General features: G+C 33.4%; 1 pseudogene across 1 annotated transcript in view; it reads left to right on the top strand.

The window, feature by feature from the left end:
- Positions 1–25983, top strand: part of LOC143228853 (uncharacterized) — a 42181-nt pseudogene that overhangs the window by 7602 nt on the left and 8596 nt on the right. Inside the window, exons 2-7 of the transcript XR_013015480.1 lie at positions 9630–10458; positions 17767–17914; positions 18241–18533; positions 21223–21541; positions 22949–23353; positions 25764–25940. The product of XR_013015480.1 is annotated as an uncharacterized LOC143228853 (transcript). The remainder of the gene's footprint in view (positions 1–9629; positions 10459–17766; positions 17915–18240; positions 18534–21222; positions 21542–22948; positions 23354–25763; positions 25941–25983) is intronic.

Raw genomic sequence — 25983 nt, 5'->3', positions numbered from 1 at the left:
CCCTTATATCACAATACCACTTTTCGGATACTGAGATAGTAGATACATTGCTTGACGCCATTATGCTTTGATGTGTTTACTCAAGTCCCATTACCCAGTGGGTGTAACTACAATATACCGGAGGGCTAGCGTCAGATATGAAATTCTTGTTGGCAATTCGATAGAGCCAGGGTTGAATTCAGGGGTGTACAGGAAAAAAATCTCCCCTGAAATACAGTATTTTCCATTTCGTCGAATTTTAATTCTTTCCTTCACGGTGGAAAGGTCTGGATATCGAGTTGGTCTTTAATATTCGAAGGTACCTTATCGAGTTGGTCTCTAATAATCACAGGTCTGAATATCGAGTAGGTATCTAATATTCAAGGGTCTCTCACATTAAAAGTTCAGGCACACCGAAAAAACAATTGAACGTTTTCTTTCAGCGATAACGAAGTACTTTGTTCAGGAATCGACGGTGTACTTGTGCTGTTTTTCTATGTATTTCTTTCGTTCGCATTCTTCACCTCATCCATATGCAGTCATGGGTTCCTTGTCCAATCCCGACGGCCCACTGTCCCAGCATTCGTCGCTCCAAGTGCTTGGAGCGGAACGTCTTTAGTTCATGGCGCTAGCTCGTCAGGTTACTGAGGGTCAATGGAAAATTTTCATTAAGCTGGAACAATACTACATAATGTAAGGCACAGAAGATCTCGTCATGAGTGCATGTGCATTTGTGCGTGTTTCTTTGACCTTTTTTACGTATTGCTACGCCCTCTGATATCAGGTTTTGAGTAGTTAAGAGCATTCATGGTTGCAGCATGTATTATAAGTTGTATGTGTATATATATATATATATATGTTTTAAGTACCAAGGTAACGACGAGGCCATTGCTCTATTGAAAGATTCCAGACTGTCCAGTTTCCGTCTATCACATGGGGTCAGCAGTGTTCTTAATTTTTAACCTGTATCGTGTAGATATCATTGTATAATTTTAGAAACAGACATGAAATTAATATTAAAATACCCACTAACATTATAAGCACCTCTTCGCACAGGTTTTCTGTTTACTTTAAATTATGAACCATAATCTCATCTAGTAGACTCTTTAGGTAACGGATTCAAATCTTCCAAAATGCCTTCCATCGACACAGCAGCATGTATGCGTACTTCCAACGTAATAAAGCAAGTTTTGAGACCTGTTGTAGGCAGTGCAAAAGTAACCCATTGCGTAGCTTTAACTAAAAGCAAGTATCTTCCAACATTGCTGATTTGGAACGTAGCAATTAAACCAGTGGTTACTTCGAAGAAAGTTCTACAGTAAAGGACATCTGCTGTTCCAAATACTCAACACATTACTAAAAAAAAAAAATTTAAGTGTTGTATGTTGTTCTGCTTTTGATAGAAACAACAGCAAAACAGTGTTAAATAACACTCAACACATTACTAAAAAAAATTTAAGTGTTGTATGTTGTTCTGTTTTTGATAGAAACAATAGGTGTTAAATAAGTACATATTAAATTATTGCTAATAAATTGTTTATTGAAACAAACTATACGCTTCTCAGGATGACCCTATAAACATTTTTTGCACTGCGTTAATTTTGAGTATCAGTTCATATCCTTCACTTGTATTTTAACACATCCCACAATATAGAGATAGATTTTTCATTTACGATTTACGTCCGAAATAGATGTGTTATAGTGTGTGACATCATTTATACAATCAATTAACAGAACTTGTATATCCGTTGTCCAAAACGGGGCTTCTACTGTATCGCACCAAATGTGGTAGGTATTAAATACGAACTACTAATAGGCATCAAACTTGTATGGTCAGTTAGCAGTTTATTATTATGCCAGCAACAAATGGTTCATTGAAAGTTAATTTTTAAGGTTTATGCTACTGATGAATAATAGGTTCTGTCAGTTATGTACACCTAATTCTCTGCGTTCAGTTTCGTGAATGTCGAGTGCATGTGTGTGTTTTCTTATAGCAAAGCCACATTGGGCTATCTGCTGAGTCCACCGAGGGGAATCGAACCCTGATTTTAGTGTTGTAAATCTGAAGACTTACAACTCACAGCCAGTAGTGTAGTATATACAAGTATAGTTTCTTTAGACTTATCTGTTTGTTGTTGAGTGCAAACTTACATAGTGTTGTACCTACCAAGAGTTTCAAATCTGAGACTTCAGACGTACCACTGAACCATTTGGGGGATTTCTACAGGACACTCGTTAGCACATCGAATGAAACAATGTGTTTTATATTGAGGTTGCATCATAGAACATGTAAGGACTTGATTTACAATGCACTTGTGTTTAACTTAATAAACAAAAACCGTTACTAAGAATATGGTGTGGCCTGATGGTGAGTGCGTTCGACTCGCAATTCGCGGGTTCGAATCTCATTACTAAACGCGCCATTACTGCAAATCCCATCATTTGTTCGTATAGGGTGGCCCATGAGATGGCGGTGGGTTATGTTGATCAGGTGCCTTCTCTCTAGTATATCATTTCAAAGGTATGGACGGCTAATGCAGATAACCCTAGAATAGCTTTGTGCGCAATTTAACAAAAATACTACAACATAAAACACCAACTACATTACAATAAAAATAACCCATAGCTCATTCATCGAGATGTTTTCAGCCGCGGCACATTAGCTCATGTAATAGCTCGACGTTTTTTTTCTGTTTTCAAGCGTAGACTTGATGACTCTGTCATCTTTTGACTGATTTGAAGTATAATTACGGTTTTGGACTCAGGAGGTCAAACACTATCGATTGGTTTATTTGACTACGCCCAAGGTCTTATGTGTGTTTTCTTATAACAAAGCCACATCGGGCTATCCGTTGAGTCCACCGAGGGGAATCGAACCCCTGATTTTAGCGTTGTAAATCCGTAGACTTACCGCTGTACCAGCAGGGGACCCCAAGACCTCATAGATTAATTTCCTATAGTTTTGTCTGAAATGATTTCTATTTGAGAACAGACTGGTAGAGATCATGACGAGTAATAAAAATCGGGTATACACGCACTGTGCATGGTACTGCTGGCGCACAAAGATATAGCTAATAAGAAAGGTGGATATCTCATAGATTAATTTACTCTAATCTGCCCAAAATAATCTTAAGCGCCACGGCTATTGAGGCTTCCCTCTAGTTTAACAATTCGTATATCCTATGTAGCGCGCATAGCTGTTTGTGCACGTGTGTTCACAGTTTGACTTTGCGAGTCTTGTTCCGACAGCCGTGAGCAGCATCACAGTTGCCCACGTGGTTGCCCTATTACTACTGGTAAAGGTGTCTTCTAACTCATCCTGCATTCAATCGAATGTATAGAAAGAGGGAAAAGTTTAGTCATCGGTGGGAATTGAAACAAACCGTAGGCTTGGTATGCATACAGAAAATGAAGCAAGTAGAACCGGTCGTAACGTGGGTCAGGCTGTACCTAATGGCTTCATTCTTGGCCTTAGTCGAATGTGGGATGCAGACGGAGAGGTCATACGAGTGGGTTTTGTGGGCGGATGGTAACGTATTTATATGTTATCTTGCTCTTATCACCCCTTGTCTGTATGTATTTAATGATGTGTGTTTTAAATTGATATCTATTCTCATTCAGAGTTGTGCCTTCCTACCCTAGTAGCTAATGAACAAGCTGACAACACCCATACACACAAATGGAATTCGATACCCGTGGTGGACTCAGCACAGATAACCTATTGCGTATCTTTGTGCTCAATAATAAACAAACCAAAACATTTTATGTTGTCGTCAATTATAAAACACGAGATAGAATTCTTGCAGTAAAATTTATTATTGACAATGCAGCTACCAAGTGTGGATATAAAGGTTGAAACCTTGCGCTAGAGTATGTTCGTAGTTTGCCTGTGGTTTTCTGGTCTAGTTGGTGTGTAGAATCTAAAGACCATCTTGAAAGTCTTAGACAACTTAAAATAAACTCATAAATCCAATAAGGCTACCATATCTTCTTACAGAACTTAGTTTTGGCCATATTATCACTTTAGGTGAAGATTTGATACATTATAAAAATTACTTATTTCGAGATGCTAACTCATGGGGGATATTTTATTTAACATTTAAAACACAGAATATCCTGTCTCTATATGCTTAGGAAAGTTCGACAAATCTTAAAAGGGTTACAAGACAGATAAAAATGTAATACAGTTTTTAACATTTAAGCCTCTACATGATTTAGTGCATTGCCAGATAGTAGACAGGACAAATAACGATAGTATTGTTTATAAATATTACAAATATAACTCGTATTTGACTGACAATGTAATACTAACTGATGTGCACTAAGATTGTCTTATGGGTGTTTTTGTACTGTTTAAACAATTACCCGGCACCTACTATTGTTACAGAACCAAAGTGTCCGCGTCTTAATTACGTTCATACGATATTATTAAAATACACAAATAATGCTAGTTCATCTACTCTAAAGCATTCTAACAACCATTTCGATAACTTAACTTCTAGGGCATTCCAGTTGTAACTTTAATAACCAACAATCAATTACACAATGCAAAAATAAAGCACAAAATGGGTTACAAATAACGTCAATGTGTAAACTGTTTTTTTGAATTTTGCGTAAAGCTACAACAGGGCTATCTGCGCTAGCCGTCCCTAATTTAGCAGTGTAAGACTAGAAGAAAAGCAGCTAGTTATCACTTCCCACCGCCAACTCTTGGGCTACTCTTTTACTAATCAATAGTGGGATTGATTGTAATTTTATAACGCTCCCACGGCTGAAAGGGCGAGCATGTTTGGTGTGACAGGGATTCGAACCCGCGACCCTCAGATTACGAGCCCAGCGCCCTAACCACCTGGCCGTACCGGACCTGCGTAAACGGTCTATGGTTTGATAAAATAAAGCTTTATTATCTTCCATTTGTGCCTAGTATGTTCATTGTAACATTTCTTGTTGCCTTTACGCTCACAAAATCATGTGAAGGATACTGCAACGCTAAATATCGTATTTCGATACCCGTGGTGGGCGGAGCATACGTAGCCAATTGTGTAGCTTTGTGCTTAATTACAAACAAACATACATTATGAAACGCGTGAAAATGTTTCTAAATATGTCACATTTGCATCTAAATGTGATCATACGCATAGTAGCCAACTTCTAGACATCTGTTTGAGTGAGAATTTTGAAAAAGTAAAATGTTAATCGCGGTAAGTACTGCAAACGCCTTTTAGGGGAGGGAGCTTGGAGAATAATCTCCCAAAAATATTTTTTATTTAATGAAGCAAAATATTTCAATCTAGTGCATTTCCTGAAACGTTGAGATACAGAATGTAAACCGGTTCCAGCAGGTCAACCAACAACAATGCGTTAAAAACATATTAATTTTACTAAAACGTGAAATGTTTTTAGTAATACTTGTGAGTGTGAGAATAGGCCTAGATGCACGAGTTTCGGGCCTGACGGGTAACGTTTGGTAGCTCTGCTATAAGTTAAAAAAAAAAAAGACTAGCTGCGATTTATACGATGATTTTGGATTTATGTAAATAATTTAATTTGCTGCTAAGGTGGCGCTCTACGTATTCTGTTGCACCAAGCAGGATATGAAAACGTATTCTTTTGTTATATCTTAGGCCTAGTAAATGTTCTACAACGTGACTATTTTGTTAATTTTTTTAAACATTGCATCACTCTTCAATGTTCGCAGTAAGCCTAACAGTATTTCTAGAAATATCTGTTGGTTGAAATGTTAGTAATTAAAACCATTGTCTGTTGAACGTTTATTAGCTGCCTGTTATGTGTTGCTTCTGTAAAAATTGGCAATCACGTTATAAAACACTGTAACGTTTCATCGGTTTGTATGGCTAGTTTTTTTTTAATTTAATGACAAAATCGAAAATAATAATTACCTACCTCCTAGACACCCCATCACCAAACATACTTGTCCTTTTAGACGTGGAGGCTTTATATATATATAATGTGATAGTTAATCCCACTGTTAGTTAGTAAAAGAGTAACCCAAGAGTTCACCGTTGACTAGCTGCTTTCTGTCGTGTCTATCACAGCTAAATTAGGGGCGGCTAGCGCAGATAGCCTTCGTGTAACTTTGCGGGAAATTTAAATCAAAGTTTTTCACATAATTCTCCTCTACCGATGGTTCAGTGTTAAGTTTGATGGCTTACAATGCCTAAACCTGATTTCGATACGCACATTGTAAATGTGTATAACTATTTCTTGACATCACTCGTCTATACACTTTAAATAAATTTAATAAATATAGACCATAGCATTTGTAGTTAGTTAATTAAACAGTTTTTCACAATTAACCATGTTTTGGCGGACATAGTATGGTCGAAATACTATTGTACACCATTATTCTAGGAAAACTCTTTAAAGAACCAAATAAAGAGTGCAGTGTTTAAAAATACAACAAGTTTAATGTTGTTATTTAATGATAAGGTTCTGGTTTTGTTTTCATGACTTTTGGTTAGAAAACTGTAGCATTTGAATGGTTTATTCAGTTTCCTCTCTAGTGTTATATTTTATTGTTTTTGGGCATTTTAAAGATATGTCTCCCCGCCCTCCAGTGGTTCAGCGGTAAGTCTGCAGGCTTATAATACCAAAAATTGGATTTCTGTACCCATGGTGAACACAGCACAGATAGTCCGTTGCGCTAAAGAACAAATCAAGCAAACAAACACAATTTTTTCCATTATATGATCGCATCATATACTTGGTAGTAAACGTTAAAGAAAATTACCTGTTAAGAAATTGGGGTCCGGCATAGCCAGGCGGGTTAAGGCGTGCGACTCGTAATATATAGAAACAATACTACGGAGATGCCAAACTCTTATTAACGCAAAGGTGACCAACCCTAAGTCTTAAAAATATTATTTATATAGTAATTTTATAATATATATTTTTTTAAATATTAATTTGCAACAAGTACAAGTTGATTTCTATAATGATTGTTTGGTGTATAAATGTCATAAAGCAAAGTTGTTTAGTTTTTAATTTCAACTTATACTCTATTGTAAGATACGATTAGAGATTAGCAGGCCTAATAGTTTGAGTCATATAAATAATTAAACTCTACTGTGATTGGTGGCCAGGGGGTTAAGGCACTCTACTCGTAATCTGAGGGTCACGGGTTCGAATCCCCGTCGCACCAAACATGCTCGCCCTTTCAGCTGTGGGGACGTTATAAAGTGACAGTCAATCCCACTATTAGTTGGTAAAAGAGTAGCCCAAATGTTGGCGGTGGGTGGTGATGACTAGCTGCCTTCCCGCTAGTCTTACACTGCAAAATTAGGGACGGTTAGCGCAGATAGCCCTCGAGTAGCTTTGCGCAAAATTCAAAAAACAGACAAACAAACAATAAGAAATTGTGTAAATATTTTACACTGTTCACGACTGTATTTGGATTTTTTTTCAAGCTAATGTATAACATTTTTATTGAGTCTAACACATCATGAAAGAGTCCGAACTTTTCATTATTTGTATTAAAATAATAGAAACTTTAAAAATTAAATAAAATTCGTAAATAATTTTTAGTTGGGAGTTGAATGCTGAAAACAGCGTGCATTGACCAAAAACGTAGATTGTTTTAGGCCTAACCTATGACTTATTAGACGAATGTCTGTTAAGCTGGTTTCAGTCACTGATATTAAGTATTCACCAACGACATTTCAGTGACTATTTTTTTTAGGTTTGAAGTAGATTTCAATGGCGAAATTTCATAGTATTCTGCGACGCGATATTACTATTTGCACATTGTTATGATATGAACTCTTGATAGATTAACTGATGAAACTTTCACAGATTTTTATAGATTTATGAATTACGTGATCATTAACCTATTGACTGCCAAGTATTTCAGTTGCTACAATATAACTCTAATGCTTCTTCATTTCGTAACTTTTCTCGTGACGCCATTTTGGATCGAAAGTGAAACAATTTGTAAGTAGGTCAAATGCATGTGTGGTGCTGACATCTAGCGTTGAAGTTACGTATTATTAAGAACGAAATAACTCATCCATGGCACTGTGTTACCGATCGACTTGGACGAGTTATTTCGTCTACGGCACTGAACAGGTTAAAACAACAAAACGCTAAAAGGCCCCGTAAATTGAAAAAAAAAATTTTTACAGTAGATTATGATTTTCATGGCATACTTCCACAAACAGTGAGGATCTGGAGTTTTCCCGCATTTGTAAACAACTGGAAGCTTATAAAACAACACACCCATACACTGTAAAAACAAGTTTAGTCTTTGGGGTCACAATATTTTATTTTCTAGTTAACATTGCTCTTACGATCTGCTTGTTTTTTGAGAGCTTTATGGTTCGTTACATCAGTATAGAATATTAAAGTGGACAGAAGAAAATGCTTAATTTCTTAAAATAAAAAAATGTACGATATACGTTTTGATGTCTGTGGGAATGACTTAAAGAAGACTCTTATAAACTGAAGTGACTCGCCATATTATTTTAATTGACCTTCATGGAGAAGAGCCTATTCTTCGTGTGTTTAATCCTTTTATTTTTGTATTAAAATCAGATGTTCGTAATTCAACTGAATCTCTTGGGTGTACAGACACACGTTTAACAAAACCGATTGCTAAAAGAAACTTAAAACTTCTGTAAAAGTGTTTTATGAGAGAGAGAGAGACAAGTTGTGGGTGCGTGAATGTTTTCTTTTAGCAAAACCACATCGGGCTATCATTTGGAGCCCGGCATGTCCAAGCGTGTTAATTCGAGGGTCGCGGGTTCGAATCTCGATCGCACCAAACATGCTCGCCCTTTCAGCCGTGGGGCGGTGGGTGGTGATGACTAGCTGCCTTCCCTCTAGTCTTACACTGCTAAATTAGGGATTACTAGCGCAGATAGCCCTCAAGTAGGGTCCTTCATCTTCAGTCACCTTCAAAACCGAGGGTACATTTTATAATCCCACATTATAGTTTGTATCCTGAGATCTTTTCAATTAGTGCATCATTTTTTGTTTAATTTATTTTTGTTTTGGCTTATTTTTTAAGTTATAACAAACTAATATATATATTGTAAAAGAGCAGTGTTGATCCAGTCCTAATGTATTTATTGTGTTGTTTGTGATCAATGCATTAATAAAATGTTTGATTTTTGGATGTTGTGTTTCACTTTAAAACTTGTCGTTAATCTAGGCTGTATTAGCTGTTTATTATCTGAAATATATAAAGCTAAGTCTGTCTTAAGTGAAGTCATCACATAATTGTTGCTTGAAAGGAATTGTCTCTTCTCAACATTTCTGTAGTCATGATTGTACTATAATTTTATTTTATGGAGATTTAGCATCAGCTTCCCAGATAGCATAGTACCCTAATGACGTTTAAGTCTACTCAGTATATATATCATTTATATATAATTATTTATATAAACATGTGTTTCATATAAACTTGCTGTTTAAATTTATTACTTAATATTGATATTACTGAAGCCTGTTTTGTTATTGTGATTCATGACACATGTTCATTGTTTTTTTTCAGTTTTATTTCAAAAATGATTTATAATTTTAAGTACAGTAGTTAGTTCCATGATGTTTGAATTATCTTGGGCTTATAGTGAAAGTTAGTCGTAGTATAATGTTTTTGAGTAAAATTAATTTTTTTCTTTTTTACATTTCAGACTCCAGTAGCTTATGAAGTGAGAATGAGGGGTTGTTCTTTTGGAAACACTGACAAAATAAAGTTGAAGAATTCGTTTGTATGGAGTGTCGTGCTGCTGGAACTTCAATTCATTTGGTTCTTATATAAGGCTTTTGTAACAGTGTGACTGATGGGCTGTTCAGCCCCTTGTGTTGGTTGAGTTTTTAGCACATTATAAAGGCCTTTTTTGTTGTTAACTAAAAACATTTTTCTTTCTTAACCCTGTTTGTTTGACTAATTGGAAAGTGCCAATTTTGAGGCTGTCTAACAAACTATAAGAGTGAACTTTACCTTAACAAGACTATTTTAGTATAAAACAACAGTTGGGAGCTTTGCTTTACATTAAGTAACTTGTGTCATTTTATGTTAAATAATTTGTGTTTACATGGGATTGTTTTGTTGCATTTGACCTAATGACCATGGATCGAGTTAGTGTGTACCATGTGCCCTCAAGTCCACCTAAGAGCCAAGGGGACACTGTGGTACATCCAAACCGACAAACTGTTATTGAAGATGAAGCTATTTTTGGTACAGAGGTCATACACGAAGATGTTGGTCCTGTTAACCTGCAGTTTAAAAAACAAAGCATTGGCTTGAATGGGACTTCTGTACATTGTGAACAAGTACAGGAATGTCCAATGTCTTGGGAGGGGGGGACATCGGATGATGAAATGAGTCAGGAGCCAGATTCGAGCAGCCTTAGCCATGTTCCAGATAACTGCTTGGCTTATGACAGACAACCCCCACCACCACCAGGTTCTCCCATTTGTATAGTGGATAAAAAGTACCATCAAGCCATAACATGCAAGGTAATATTTATTTTGTGCTTTAGTTGTGTTTCTTTTATCTCCTTCTGACATTATATAAATATCTTTACCTTTGAGGAGATTGTATTAGATTCTGGGAGTGACTAATAAATCAATTGTAGCTGTGAGAAAATAATATTTAATGGTATGGTTTTGGTTACTTTGTTGTGAAAACAAGTAACTTACACACAAATATTATGCTACTTGCAGAAAAGAAAGTTTTATGTATCTAAGTAAACTGAAACAAAGAACATGGAAAATAATACCCATTAATTTGGACAATATTGCATTACATTGGAAAGTTATCTTTAATTATCTTACAGTAGTGTTATTAAGACATTTAAGATTTCAAATTTCAACAAACAGCTGTCACTTTGAGATTTGTGGATAGAAACTAAATATGTTGAGATATGTATGTGAGGGTTTATAAATTGTATGTATGTATTTGTTCTCTCTTTCCTTCTTATATGAATAAACGTACCATATAAACAATTAACTACTTTTTTTGTTCTAGTAGGTAATTGATATTGGTAATTAATAATTAATATTAATGCTGACTAAACAGAAATCATTTGTAATCATTGAGAGGTGGATCCATAGTTTTCAGAATGGGGAACAATGAATGTGTATCAGAGAGTCTGATGAGAGGTGGATCCATAGTTTTCAGTATGGGGAACCAATGAATGTGTATCAGAGAGTCTGATGAGAGGTGGATCCATAGTTTTAAGAATGGGGGAACCAATGAATGTGTATCAGAGAGTCTGATGAGAGGTAGATCCATAGTTTTCAGAATGGGGGAACCAATGAATGTGTATCAGAGAGTCTGATGAGAGGTAGATCCATAGTTTTCAGAATGGGGGAACCAATGAATGTGTATCAGAGAGTCTGATGAGAGGTGGATCCATAGTTTTCAGAATGGGGGAACCAATGAATGTGTATCAGAGAGTCTGATGAGAGGTGGATCCATGGTTTTCAGAATGGGGAACCAATGAATGTGTATCAGAGTCTGATGAGAGGTGGATCCATAGTTTTCAGAATGGGGGAACCAATGAATGTGTATCAGAGAGTCTGATGAGAGGTGGATCCATAGTTTTCAGAATGGGGAACCAATGAATGTGTATCAGAGAGTCTGATGAGAGGTGGATCCATAGTTTTCAGAATGGGGAACCAATGAATGTGTATCAGAGAGTCTGATAATAGGGCTTGCCCATCTGTGAGAAGTTGAAGTCTTTTTTTAAGTTTGAAACCTCTGTCTGTTCAGTTCTTGACGGTTTCCATTGGTTATCACCAGTAATACCCACCTGCAAGTTAACAATAAGAAAACAGGCCTATCAAGAGATATTTGCTTCCACTGATGACAACATTAGCTTCTTTCTCTTAGAACTAGGATCTTGAAGTGACCTGTGGACCAAGAGCTATGAAAATAACTTCTTCTTAAAGATTCAAGTTAGACACGATCTTTTTAGGCAGAGAGCTATTGCTGCAAGTAACTAAAACAGATCATATCACAGGAGGTATAAAGGATAAAATTGTAAAAAAACGTTATAAATTTAAATTGACTACAATGGTTGGAGATTTGGGGGATTGTAAAAGATAAATAGAATTGGTTCAATGAGAAATTAAGAAATTAAAAAAATAAAAGGAAAAAATGTTGACTTACAATGTTTACCAGTAAAGATTTCTTTAGATGCATTAAAAATAAGTCATATGTTAAGATGGAAGTAGGACCTGTAAGGGATGGAACAGGAAGGCTGACATCTGATGACCATGGAATTGGTGAATTTCTTAACTTCCACTTTCTCTTTCAGTTTCTACTAAGAAAGATTTAAACAATAATTCCATCTAGCAACTGTTCAGAATATGGAATAAATTTGAACAAGGTTATTACAATAATTCTGAATGACGAGGAAAATTTTCCTTTGTAAAAGGATTGTATTATTTTTTGAGTTAGGTGAATAATGTGTGTAGGATATCACAATTTGATTTATGAGTATAATTTTGAAGGTGTATCAGAGAGTCTGATGAGAGGTGGATCCATAGTTTTCAAAATGGGGGAACCAATGAATGTGTATCAGAAAGTCTGAGGAGAGGTGGATCCATAGTTTTCAGAATGGGGAACCAATGAATGTGTATCAGAGAGTCTGATGAGAGGTGGATCCATAGTTTTTAGAATAATAATAACACTTTTAATAATCTTAAGAGTATTATGGAAGAAAAGGATTTTGGTGTTCTTGTTGTGCACTCTTTTAATCCATCCAAAAAACGAGGTACTGTTAGTGGCAGGGCAAATAGAATTTTCGTATGTATCTACAGAAATATTAAGTACAAGTTTAAATGGATTGCAATGTCATTATATGGGTCATTAGTTAAACAACAGTTGGAGTACTTGGATTCCTCATCTTAGAAAGGACATTTAAGTGTTAGAAAGGGTTCAGAAGAGGGCTACTAGGATGGAAAGGTTTTTCATCATACACGGAAAAGTTAAACATCTTCAAAACTGCTTTTTCTTAGGAAAAAAGTTAGAGGGAATCCAAATAACATGTTATGATTGTTTAGGGGATTGACAGTGTTGATGTGCATGTGTATATTTTTTTTTCACATTTTATATCAGATTGGTAAGACTAGGGGACACAAATATAAATTTTCGCAGGGTAAGAGTCATCTTTAGCTTTATTTTTCTAACAGGGTGGTTACCTTCAGATGTAGTAGATGCAGTTAATTTGAGGGAAGGCTTGATGCATATTTCAAAGACAGGGACTGATATGTAATGTTATGTTTTCATTTTCAAGTTTATATATATATATATAATGTTGGTGGGATGGCCTACATGAATCAAAGGTTTTTTATTGTCCTTAAGCTGTTTTCTAGCTGTTCACTGTGTAAAACTTCTTTAGAATTGTTTGGTTTTTAATGGTTATCTGGAACTTTCTCTTATACAAAAAACAACAACACAGGAGATGTGTGTAAGATTGGCCATGTTGTATTCTTGTAATAGTTTGTCGTAGTTATCATTGCTTAACACCTATTCAAGCCACTTCAAAACTACGAAAAGTTATTACAGAAATAACTTTTTTACATTATTGGTTTCACTAAACTGTAATTCGTTTTTGTTCTCAACAGTTTTATCAGATTTAGACTAATATGAAGTACATATTTGATTTAAATTTAAAAGAAGGATCAATTATATTTTTTTTTACATATAAATATGTTCTGATTATATTTCATCCATGTCTGTGCTGTTTTTTTTTTACTGAAGTGTATCATATTTTTACATACAGGTTATTACAGCTATGATATACTATAATTTACACACAGTATATTAAAGCCAAGATGTGTTATACATTACATGTAGCCCTAGATGCTAGGAAACTTCAGAGAAAGTGTGCTGCGTAACTCTGAAAAATATAAGATAACACTGTCGTTGCATAATTTAATTTCATGCTGTTTCAATGTTCTAAAATAGTGTGTTACTCTAGATTTAGGTATTTATAAAAGCTGAGGTTTCACCTGTATTAAGCAGTTTAAATACACTGTTTGATAAACAGTTTCATGACCTTGCTTAAATTTCTTTGTACAGGCTTGAGTTACCAGTGAGGTGATACTTAACACACATACAATGGGTGCTACTTGTGTCCAGAATCTTAAATGTACCACAAAGTTTTTTTACTAACCTTGACTAGATTTCTTTGTGCTGAGTTTGAATTACCAATGAGATGACGTAAAGTGAGCAATGCATATTATCATGCTGTTATATAGAGGCAGGAGGTCACTGATATTATGCCTACTTTCCGACATGGAGAGGACGTTGGCAAGGAACACTGAGAAACATGTTTTTCAAGTTTCATATTGCTGTAGTTAATATTCCTAGAAATTCCAGAATCCTTTAACCACAATGTCATCTTTCATTGTTTAAAAGTCAAAACTTTTTTGTTAGCTTAATTTAAAGACGCATTGTATGCAAATCAGTTTTGTTTTGTTTTTTTAAACAAGCACTTAGATGGTAGAATGGAAAGACAATGCACTGTAACAGAGAAGCAGATAAACTTGTTTTGAGTTTATAAAAACAAATCCCAGTAGTTATTTGTCATTAGTGTATATTTTTTAAATTAAATTCATTCAGTTATATCTGTGTTCTGTAGTGTACAAAATATTGTATTGATGATGTTCTAGTATTCTAAACAGAAATATATACATTGTTTTTAATGAGCTTTCTATATTTTGAAACTAAATACATATGGTGTATAAAAGAAATTTATAATATAGTTCATACATCATGTATTATTAAGTATAATTTGTAGATGAACTATACTATAATCTGTGTTGTCTTTCAGTAGTGTATATGCATCAAAGTAATTGTCATCTCATCCACTTTTATCACTTGAAACTAGTATTGCAGATTCATACTATTGTTATTGTTAATCATATTTATTACAGAAAACGTTGTTGTAGACACAGTTCTGAATGTGTTGTTATTGTTAATTATATTTATTACAGAAAACATTGTTGTAGACACAGTTCTGAATGTGTTGTTATTGTTAAATATATTTATTACAGAAAACATTGTTGTAGACACAGTTCTGAATGTGTTGTTATTGTTAAGTATATTTATTACAGAAAACATTGTTGTAGACACAGTTCTGAAGGTGTTGTTATTGTTAAGTATATTTATTACAGAAAACGTTATTGTAGACACAGTTCTGAATGTGTTGTTATTGTTAAATATATTTATTACTGAAAACATTGTTGTAGATACAGTTCTGAATGTGTTGTTATTGTTAATTATATTTAATACAGAAAACATTGTTGTAGACACAGTTCTGAATGTGTTGTTATTGTTAAATATATTTATTACAGAAAACATTGTTGTAGACACAGTTCTGAATGTGTTGTTACTGTTAATTATATTTAATACAGAAAACATTGTTGAAGACACAGTTCTGAATGTGTTGTTATTGTTAAATATATTTATTACAGAAAACGTTGTTGTAGACACAGTTCTGAATGTGTTGTTATTGTTAATTATATTTAATACAGAAAACATTGTTGTAGACACAGTTCTGAATGTGTTGTTATTGTTAATTATATTTAATACAGAAAACATTGTTGTAGACACAGTTCTGAATGTGTTGTTATTGTTAATTATATTTAATACAGAAAACGTTGTTGTAGACACAGTTCTGAATGTGTTGTTATTGTTAATTATATTTATTACAGAAAACATTGTTGTAGACACAGTTCTGAATGTGTTGTTATTGTTAATTATATTTAATACAGAAAACATTGTTGTAGACACAGTTCTGAATGTGTTGTTATTGTTAATTATATTTAATACAGAAAACGTTGTTGTAGACACAGTTCTGAATGTGTTGTTATTGTTAATTATATTTATTACAGAAAACATTGTTGTAGATACAGTTCTGAATGTGTTGTTATTGTTAAATATATTTAATACAGAAAACGTTGTAGACACAGTTCTGAATGTGTTGTTATTGTTAAATATATTTAATACAGAAAACGTTGTAGACACAGTTCTGAATGTGTTGTTATTGTTAATTATATTTAATACAGAAAACATTGTTGTAGACACAGTTCTGAATGTGTTGTTATTGTTAAATATATTTATTACAGAAAACATTGTTGTAGATACAGTTCTGAATGTGTTGTTATTGTTAAATATATTTATTACTGAAAACATTGTTGTAGACACAGTTCTGAATGTTGTTATTGTTAATTATATTTAATACAGAAAACGTTGTTGTAGACACAGTTCTGAATGTGTTGTTATTGTTAATTATATTTAATACAGAAAACATTGTTGTAGACACAGTTCTGAATGTGTTGTTATTGTTAATTATATTTAATATAGAAAATGTTGTTGTAGACACAGTTCTGAATGTGTTGTTATTGTTAATTATATTTATTACAGAAAACGTTGTTATAGACACAGTTCTGAATGTGTTGTTATTGTTAATTATATTTAATACAGAAAACGTTGTTATAGACACAGTTCTGAATGTGTTGTTATTGTTAATTATATTTAATACAGAAAACGTTGTAGACACAGTTCTGAATGTGTTGTTATTGTTAAATATATTTAATACAGAAAACGTTGTAGACACAGTTCTGAATGTGTTGTTATTGTTAATTATATTTAATACAGAAAACATTGTTGTAGACACAGTTCTGAATGTGTTGTTATTGTTAAATATATTTATTACAGAAAACATTGTTGTAGACACAGTTCTGAATGTGTTGTTATTGTTAAATATATTTATTACAGAAAACATTGTTGTAGACACAGTTCTGAATGTGTTGTTATTGTTAATTATATTTATTACTGAAAACATTGTTGTAGACACAGTTCTGAATGTGTTGTTATTGTTAAGTATATTTATTACAGAAAACATTGTTGTAGACACAGTTCTGAAGGTGTTGTTATTGTTAAGTATATTTATTACAGAAAACGTTATTGTAGACACAGTTCTGAATGTGTTGTTATTGTTAAATATATTTATTACTGAAAACATTGTTGTAGACACAGTTCTGAATGTTGTTATTGTTAATTATATTTAATACAGAAAACATTGTTGTAGACACAGTTCTGAATGTGTTGTTATTGTTAATTATATTTAATACAGAAAACGTTGTAGACACAGTTCTGAATGTGTTGTTATTGTTAAATATATTTAGTACAGAAAACTTTGTTGTTATTTAGATTTGAGATAATTAATATTGATGTTGTTTTTTTTATTTCTAATCTATGTAGTTAGCATACTTTTAAACAGAACGATTTAATAATGTAGTGTTAAATGCATTTTAGCATCTGAAAACATTGATAGTATGAATATCTTTAAATACCGTAGACATCTCCAGTTCTTTAATACATTATTGGGAATACCTTCAACTCTGTAGACATCTTCAGTTCTTAATACGTTATTGTGAATACCTTTTACATTTGAATGTAATTTTGCAAATAATAATGGTTACTTTAAGAAGAAACATCATTTGTAGACATTTTCAATTGCATACAGCTACAGGAACATGTAACTGAATTTGAGGACACTTCTAACACTATAAGAAGCTATCGTTAATGTTTGCAGTACAAGACAAGTTATTGTGAATATTTTGGTTCAGGAAGGTTGTAGATGGCTAAAAATCTCCACAATAACAGTTTTATCTATGTTTTCTCTAATAGTTTTAGTACTTTCAAGTCTTCTTAATACCTTAATTGGTATGAGAATAGAAAGTTAGGAACTTACCACAACAAAAATAAATTCAAGTTGATTTGTTTTTTTGCTTCAATGCATCCAGACAGCTTCAATGGAAACCGATTTTGAACTAGTAAAAACAAATAACAGCAGTGGAAGTAGCCCTACATTTCCTTCTATGGACATAAGAATTCACCCAACATCATCTTTGGTATTTGGTAAAGACCATGCATCCTTAGGACCCCCATGTGGTTAGTTTTATATTTTTATGTTGTAACACTTCATTAAATTTTGAAGCTGTTTGTGGAACTATTTATATGAACAGGAACACTTTTTTTAATTTTTTGTTTACTGGAAATATAGAAGTGATATAGACCAGGAATACGTAAAACGTAGTCGTTTTTGTTATGATTTGGGCCATAGTTTCAGGTTAAAGAATTCTGTGAATGAAACTTTAAACAAAAAGTATTAATACAATAATGAATTATAGATATATCTTATGTCAAGAAGTTTCTACAGTCATCATTTAATTATATAATTCATACGATTTTATTTAGAGCTCTTCTTAAATTTACAGCAAAAAATCAGTTTTCGGCTCCTCCTCATAATAGTCCAGTTCAAGCTCGTCATGTGATTGAATTTGCAGCCGGACCATTCAGTCAAAGTTCAAGTCCTGTGTTTCCAGGACCATCTAGTAGTTCTAGCTCTAAGTCTTCTTACTCTCCAGGACAGAGTCCATTATTAAACAGACATGTTGGTGACTTCATTTGTGCTTCCTATTCTAACTCTCACAGTCCAGTACTTGGTCGACAAGTGGTAGGGGTTACCACTGATAACTTTGGTGGTTCTCAGAGAAACAGTAAACAGCAGGTAAGGAAGTCAAGAGTTATTTGTGAAGATACTGACAATTACTGTGTTAGTATGAACAACAATTTTTAAAACTTTCTATGTTACATACAATTATTTTCAAAAATTTATTCTAAACCAGCATTTCTCACATTTGCGATCTCAAGGTTATTTCAGGGTTTGTTGAAAGCCGTGTCTGAAAGTTCATGAAAATATCAATTATAGAATACAAAATATTCTTCAAAATATCAGTTGAAATATTTTTGGGGCACAGCTTCTCATGAACATGGAATTTATTTCCCATGAAATGTTTAATCTTGGGGCACAGCTTCTCATGTACATGGAATTTATTTCCCATGAAATGTTTAATTTTGGGGCACAGATTCTCATGTACATGGAATTTATTTCCCATGAAATGTTTAATTTTGGGGCACAGCTTCTCATGTACATGGAATTTATTTCTCATGAAATGTTTAATTTTGGGGCACAGCTTCTCATGTACATGGAATTTATTTCCCATGAAATGTTTAATTTTGGGGCACAGCTTCTCATGTACATGGAATTTATTTCCCATGAAATGTTTAATTTTGGGGCACAGCTTATCATGTACATGGAATTTATTTCCCATGAAATGTTTAATTTTGGGGCACAGCTTCTCATGTACATGGAATTTATTTCCCATGAAATGTTTAATTTTGGGGCACAGCTTATCATGTACATGGAATTTATTTCTCATGAAATGTTTAATTTTGGGGCACAGCTTCTCATGAACATGGAATTTATTTCTCATGAAATGTTTAATCTTGGGGCACAGCTTCTCATGTACATGGAATTTATTTCCCATGAAATGTTTAATTTTGGGGCACAGATTCTCATGTACATGGAATTTATTTCCCATGAAATGTTTAATTTTGGGGCACAGCTTCTCATGTACATGGAATTTATTTCTCATGAAATGTTTAATTTTGGGGCACAGCTTCTCATGTACATGGAATTTATTTCCCATGAAATGTTTAATTTTGGGGCACAGCTTCTCATGTACATGGAATTTATTTCCCATGAAATGTTTAATTTTGGGGCACAGCTTATCATGTACATGGAATTTATTTCCCATGAAATGTTTAATTTTGGGGCACAGCTTCTCATGTACATGGAATTTATTTCCCATGAAATGTTTAATTTTGGGGCACAGCTTCTCATGTACATGGAATTTATTTCTCATGAAATGTTTAATTTTGGGGCACAGCTTCTCATGTACATGGAATTTATTTCCCATGAAATGTTTAATTTTGGGGCACAGCTTCTCATGTACATGGAATTTATTTCTCAGAACAAAAACATTGATAGTTTGGGGTACATAAAACAATTTTTAATTAAAAGGGATCCTTGGGTTACTAACGTTTGAGAATCATTGGTTTAAACAAACCCTTGTAGTTAGTTTGTTCTGAATTCTAATATAGTACTAATAAATAAGATCTGCTTTTAATCTGGATATTTCTAGAAATTGTATTGTTGTTTAGCAGGATGTTAGTTTAACCAAATATTATGTAATGTTGACTATAATGCTGGATTTACTATGTGTATTTTCACAAAATCTGACAAGCTTTCAATGAACATGACACAAAAAGCAGTTGTCTTAGTACAGTATTTGTGATAAAGATACATCTTCAAATTGACAACATGAAACTGACAACTTGCAGATCAAAGTAGTGTCATGAAAAATAAAATCCTTTTTTCATCATGCTATTTGCTTATTAAATTTGCATAACTTTCAGAACCTCCTAGGAAAGCATCTACAGTTTTTTGTCATCAGTATTCTTGTGTATTGCACCTAGTATTTTCTCTAACACTAATTGCCCCAAAGTCAGCAAAGTAGAGTGAAATAAAAAATGTTTATAGAGTTATAATGGATATAATCTTAATGTCTCCTTATTCTATGAACATACACATGTAATTGTAAACACCTATATAACCAGCAAACATTACAACTGTATTCATTCCTGAACATACACATGCAATTTTGAACACCTATATAACCAGAAGACATGAATGTACTAATTCCAGAACATATTCATAAAACATCTGAACAAATTGTTAATATAATTAATACAGTGTTTCTCATTTCTGATATAGCATGACTTCAAACATTCACAAGATAATGATTGGCCAAAACCTTGATATTTTACCCTGACATCCATGACATTACATCCATGACACTCCTTTTTTACTACCTAATCACTGGTTGATAGAATACAGCAATCAAAGCCTAGTTAAATTAGTTTAAATAAAACACTACAGACATTATCAGTACAAGGATATTTCTTCATTGCATTCAGTGTTCAGTTGAGACATTTTTAGTGCTATCAATCTTGTATTTACTGTGAAGAAGTGTAAAAATTACCTGTAAACAACATACACGGTACAAAAACTTTCCAAAATAATTTCAACTTGTAAAATATTCAAAAGTAATTTACCTCCATTTGTTATATATTAACTGAATATCTTGTATTCTCTTGTACTTACTACTACTATTTAGCTATTGTAAGTGATGTGAGTCATTATTAAGAGTCAGTGAAATGTGCTCTAATTTTTCCTCTGTGATGTGGCTCAATTGAGAAGGCCATTCAAGTTTTGAAGTTATTTCTTTTATAAAGCAAATAATTCCCTATTGATCTAACATGTTCAAATCTTTAGTTTTCTGTTGTTGATACAGTGTAACCAGAACAAACTGGATGGCTCTTTCCAATCACCAAGTCAGAGTCCCAGCCATGGAAACCATCATTACCCTGATGGAAGTGCAAGTTTCTCATCCAGCCCCAACTCAGTTCAAGGAAGAGGAGGCATGCTCTCCAGACCCATTCCTTTCGGTGCCTCTCCTTCCCCCACATTTGTTCATCACAGTCAACAGGGGGCAAATTGTCCAACCAACTCAACATGTGATGGATGTGGTCCTTTTACCTATCCATTCCCTGAACACGTAACTCGGACTTCCCCAGTTGCTCATCGCTCCAACTTGGAGATCCGATCACCAGGTAAACTATGCTTCTTAATGGTATTTTGAGAGTTTTTCTTTTTTAAATTTACTTTGTGATATTAACTCACAGCTTTTAAAAGTAAATACAATTATTTTATAATCAGGATTTTTCCTTGTAATTCATTCTACATCAGCATTCCTTTTTCCTGGCAATAAAGAAAATTTCAAGTGAATTATTAAATAGTCTTTTTCTCTAATGTCTCCTTGAGTGACAAGGTAAACGTTTTTGCTGGTTTTCTAAATAAAGGTCAGTCTTCAAATTATACCTTGAGAATATTATGATGCACTTTCCAAGTATAAATAGTCAAGTAACTTTGAGATCTGTTAGGTTTATAGGCCACATTCGTTATATTTGTTGCTACAGCCTGATATCTAAGCTTTAATAGAGAGTTGTGTCTAAAAACACTATGTAACAAAATGTTTACTTTTTTTGTTCCTGGACAGAAGGTGTTATTTCCCAGTTACTTATGCCTAAAGTAAATGAAAAAGACCTATTTTTCTCTTCAAACTTTACTTTTGTGGCCTGGTAGCGTATAATGAAAACATGATGGGAGACTATATTTGGGGACTGATATGTGAAAGTGATTTACATTACAGTCGCAAATCTCGAAAAACTACTCACTTCTAAACATTTTTGTAAAACTTTAGTATAAATACATGTAAATCTTGATTCATATGTTGTTTTATTCAGACCTTATGTAAATGAAAATGTGCAAATTTGCCTGTTTTTATGCAGAAAATATGTTAATTTCTAAATTTCATTATCCAGGTCACGAAAGCAAAGTTTGAAGGGAATAATGGCCATTTACTGTACTTTTTACAACATGAGCAATTAAGAAATAACACATACTATCCAGGAACAAAATTTGTGTTACATATTACAATGAGAAAGTGTATGTGAAGAGTGCTGTTTTGTTGTCAAATATTTACAGTGTATTTGATGTATTAGTAGTGCACTTCTTATAGTCTGTAAGCTAATCCTGTATTTTTTACTAAGAATGTCACAAGACTATTGTGGTTAGGTTGCAAGGAATCTGATAATTGATGTTTAACAGCTAAGGGGGCAGTATGTTATGTTTTATTTAAAAAAACCAACAACAATCCATTATTTTTTAAATTTACTAGAAATCTAATTACTTATTTAGGACATGCCACAAATATGCTTTGTATAATTGTATAACTGAAACATATTATTTTTCTGTGATTACTATTTTTTCTGGTTAACTAAATACTACACACACACACACACACACACACACACACACACATAATATACACACACATATAATATATGAAGGCTGTTTTAAATGCAATATAATTAGTAATAGTTTTGTTTATCATTTGAGGTTACTGAATGCTGTATTTAAATGGATAATTAATAAATTTGGTATTTGTATCAATACAGTTTCAAGAGCTTCTGTAGCATCCAGTGCTTCAGATGAATCAAACACTAGTGACTTTGCTGGACCATTTCACCGACTGTCAGTAGAAAATCTCAATGATGAGAATCAAATGCCTTTAATGACGGATATATCTCCAGGTCCTCTTGGTTCTTCGGGGGGCAACTGGAAGCATTTCACGCCAACAGCTTCTCAGTGGACCTTGCCCTATTTGTGGAGATCGCATCTCTGGATTTCACTATGGAATTTTCTCCTGCGAGAGTTGTAAAGGCTTTTTCAAACGGACGGTACAGAACAAGAAAAACTATGTGTGTCTTCGTGGAGCTAACTGCCACGTAGCTATCAACACCAGAAAAAGTGCCCAGCTTGTCGATTTAATAAGTGTTTGAAAATGGGAATGAAGTTGGAAGGTAACTAGATACTGGGGCGAAATTTATTTTTGCCAACAAAAGTATACTTATAGCCAATCACTGATCTAGGATTTTGGAAAGGGAGATGCAATCAGCTGGACAAGTACAATATGATTTCAGCATATATCTGCAGCTAGACGATTCATTAAATTTAAATACAACAAATTATTGGTCTTTAGTTAGGAAAGGCAGGAAATTTTTTGTTAAAATCGTTTGTTGTTAAAAGGGGCAAATTTTAGAGCATAAGAGTGCAAAATGATGAAAATAGAGGCACGCACCCCTTAATCCACTAGTAGTTATTGCTTTTATTTCTTAAAATGTTTACATTTGTATAAATTTAATAAAACTTTGAGCAACTACAACAACAGTCAGTCTAATTAGTGGAGTTAATTAGGTTTTTTTTTTTTCAAACTCTGATGTATTCAAACGTACCTTAGAAAAACTGAAAAGATTTATGTAGAGATGGTGGTAACTAATGAACAAAATTTCTATTTACCAAGAGTGACAACATAAGTTGTTTTTCTCGTTTTTGCATGTACATAAGAACCTCGAGTCAAAAATGTGACACTATTTTATACGTGTATATTTCTTATGCAATATTGTGTTTTTATACCTGTCATATTTCCCATAAATGCTTTACAAAATAGTTAAATATTTTGCTGTGGAAAGTGATATTTAGCTGTTAAATTATAAAACATGACATGTAGTGAATGTTTATATTTCTGCTAATTTATTATTGATTCAGTATAAGAGGACTTGTAGCCTCTACTGTGACACCAACACCAGTATCTGAGAGAAACTGATAACAAAATTTCAACAAACATGAATTGTAAAATAAATACTTATCTAGCATTTGCTGTTTCCCAGAGAAACCTGTTACAAACAGGCAAAACGTTTGTCACTCTGGCATTAGCCTTTGTTAATGTTCATATATTTAACATAAAGGTTACATATACATGTAAAAACGGCTTGTTTGGGTTGAGAAAAAATTTTTTACATAGAGGAGCGAACAACGTTTTGACCTTCTTCGGTGATGATAACCGAAGAAGGTCGAAACGTTGTTCGCTCCTCTATGTAAAAAATTTTTTCTCAACCCAAACAAGCCGTTTTTACATACCGTGTTTCTCCGAAAATAAGACAGGGCTTATATTAATTTTCACTCCAAAATATGACACTAGGGCTTATTTTTGGGGGATGTCTTATTTTGATATATTAAAAAAATGAAGTTATAAAGTAAAACTATTAAACTAACCTTTAATACTTAAACAAACTAATTAACTAACTATTAAACTAATTAATAAATTAATTTTTTTTATTTCTTTCCTCTTCCTGCCACTCTTAACTAGGGCTTATTTTAAGGGTAGGGCTTATATTAAAACTATCCCCAAAAATCACACTAGGTCTTATTTTATGGGTAGGTCTTATTATCGGAGAAACACGGTATGTATTTTTCTTTACAAGTGGGTTTTCTCGACATCACTGATGAAGGTCACATGTTGACCTTGATTTCTTATGAAAAGTTTTAACGTGTACTGTTTAAGGTCAAGACAGACAGTGTGTGTGTGGGGGGATATTTATTGTCTTTTACAGCTTTCAGATCTAACAAAACTTTCATAAAGTAAATTATAACGTCTAGAAAGTTCTACACAACTGTATATTAATTACAATTTGTAATGCCCTTTAAAAAAAATATTTTTACAATGCAGCACTCTCCAACACGTCTTCCAGAAATTGCTTACTGAAGTGGTGAGGCTGTTTGAATTAATATCACTTGTTTTCCACACGTTGCAAAAACCCGAAACATTTACTGTATTTGCATTCAATTTAGGTACTTAACTATTCTGCAGTTATCTGTGATATCCATTTTTTGACCTACAAACTACAGAATTGTTTACAGCAGTTTCAGAGAACTGTTGATTTTCAAAGTTTGGATTAAAACTACCTGGTATTCTTAATACCACAGTGAATACTTGTTTCAGTAGCACTTTGTACTATAATGAATATAATATTTATTTTAGTAGCACTTTGTGCAGTTCAGTGCTGGATCAAGACAGTCATAGCACCTAGGCACCTTCTGTTCGTAGGCCTTCCAGTTGTATAAGTTAAATCAAAGATTTACTTTTGAGGCACAGTGTCTGGAGCCTAATAAATAATATAGCCCTGTTTGTGCAACAGTGAATAGATATGCAACACAGTGTGTACTTATGTAAGCAACACTTTTTGCTACATTGAAATACTTAAGTACAAATTAAACAAAGGGATCAATGTATAACCTCTGGTCAGATACTAGTGACTTAAAGAAGAAAATATAAAGGAACATTAGGTATCATTCAATATTTTATGATCATTCAGAAATTGAAATGAAAGAAAATTTAGAAATATCACTTTCATACTTATCTCTATATTATAGCTATCCGAGAAGACCGCACTAGAGGGGGCCGAAGCACCTATCAGTGTACTTATTCCATCCCAAATCAGTCCATCAGTGATCCTTGGATTCGAACAGGAGCAGAAAGTGGGATGAGGCCTTCTTATACCAGCCCATTATGTGATGGGTCGGAACGACTCTATCAAAATCACGAGAGAGGTAAGACTTCTTATCTTGATTGTATGTTAACACTTTGTAAATT

The sequence above is a fragment of the Tachypleus tridentatus genome, chromosome 10, assembly GCF_004210375.1.
Source record: "Tachypleus tridentatus isolate NWPU-2018 chromosome 10, ASM421037v1, whole genome shotgun sequence".
NCBI classification, from domain to species: domain Eukaryota; kingdom Metazoa; phylum Arthropoda; class Merostomata; order Xiphosura; family Limulidae; genus Tachypleus; species Tachypleus tridentatus.
This window is presented reverse-complemented; position numbering and strand designations above follow the sequence as displayed.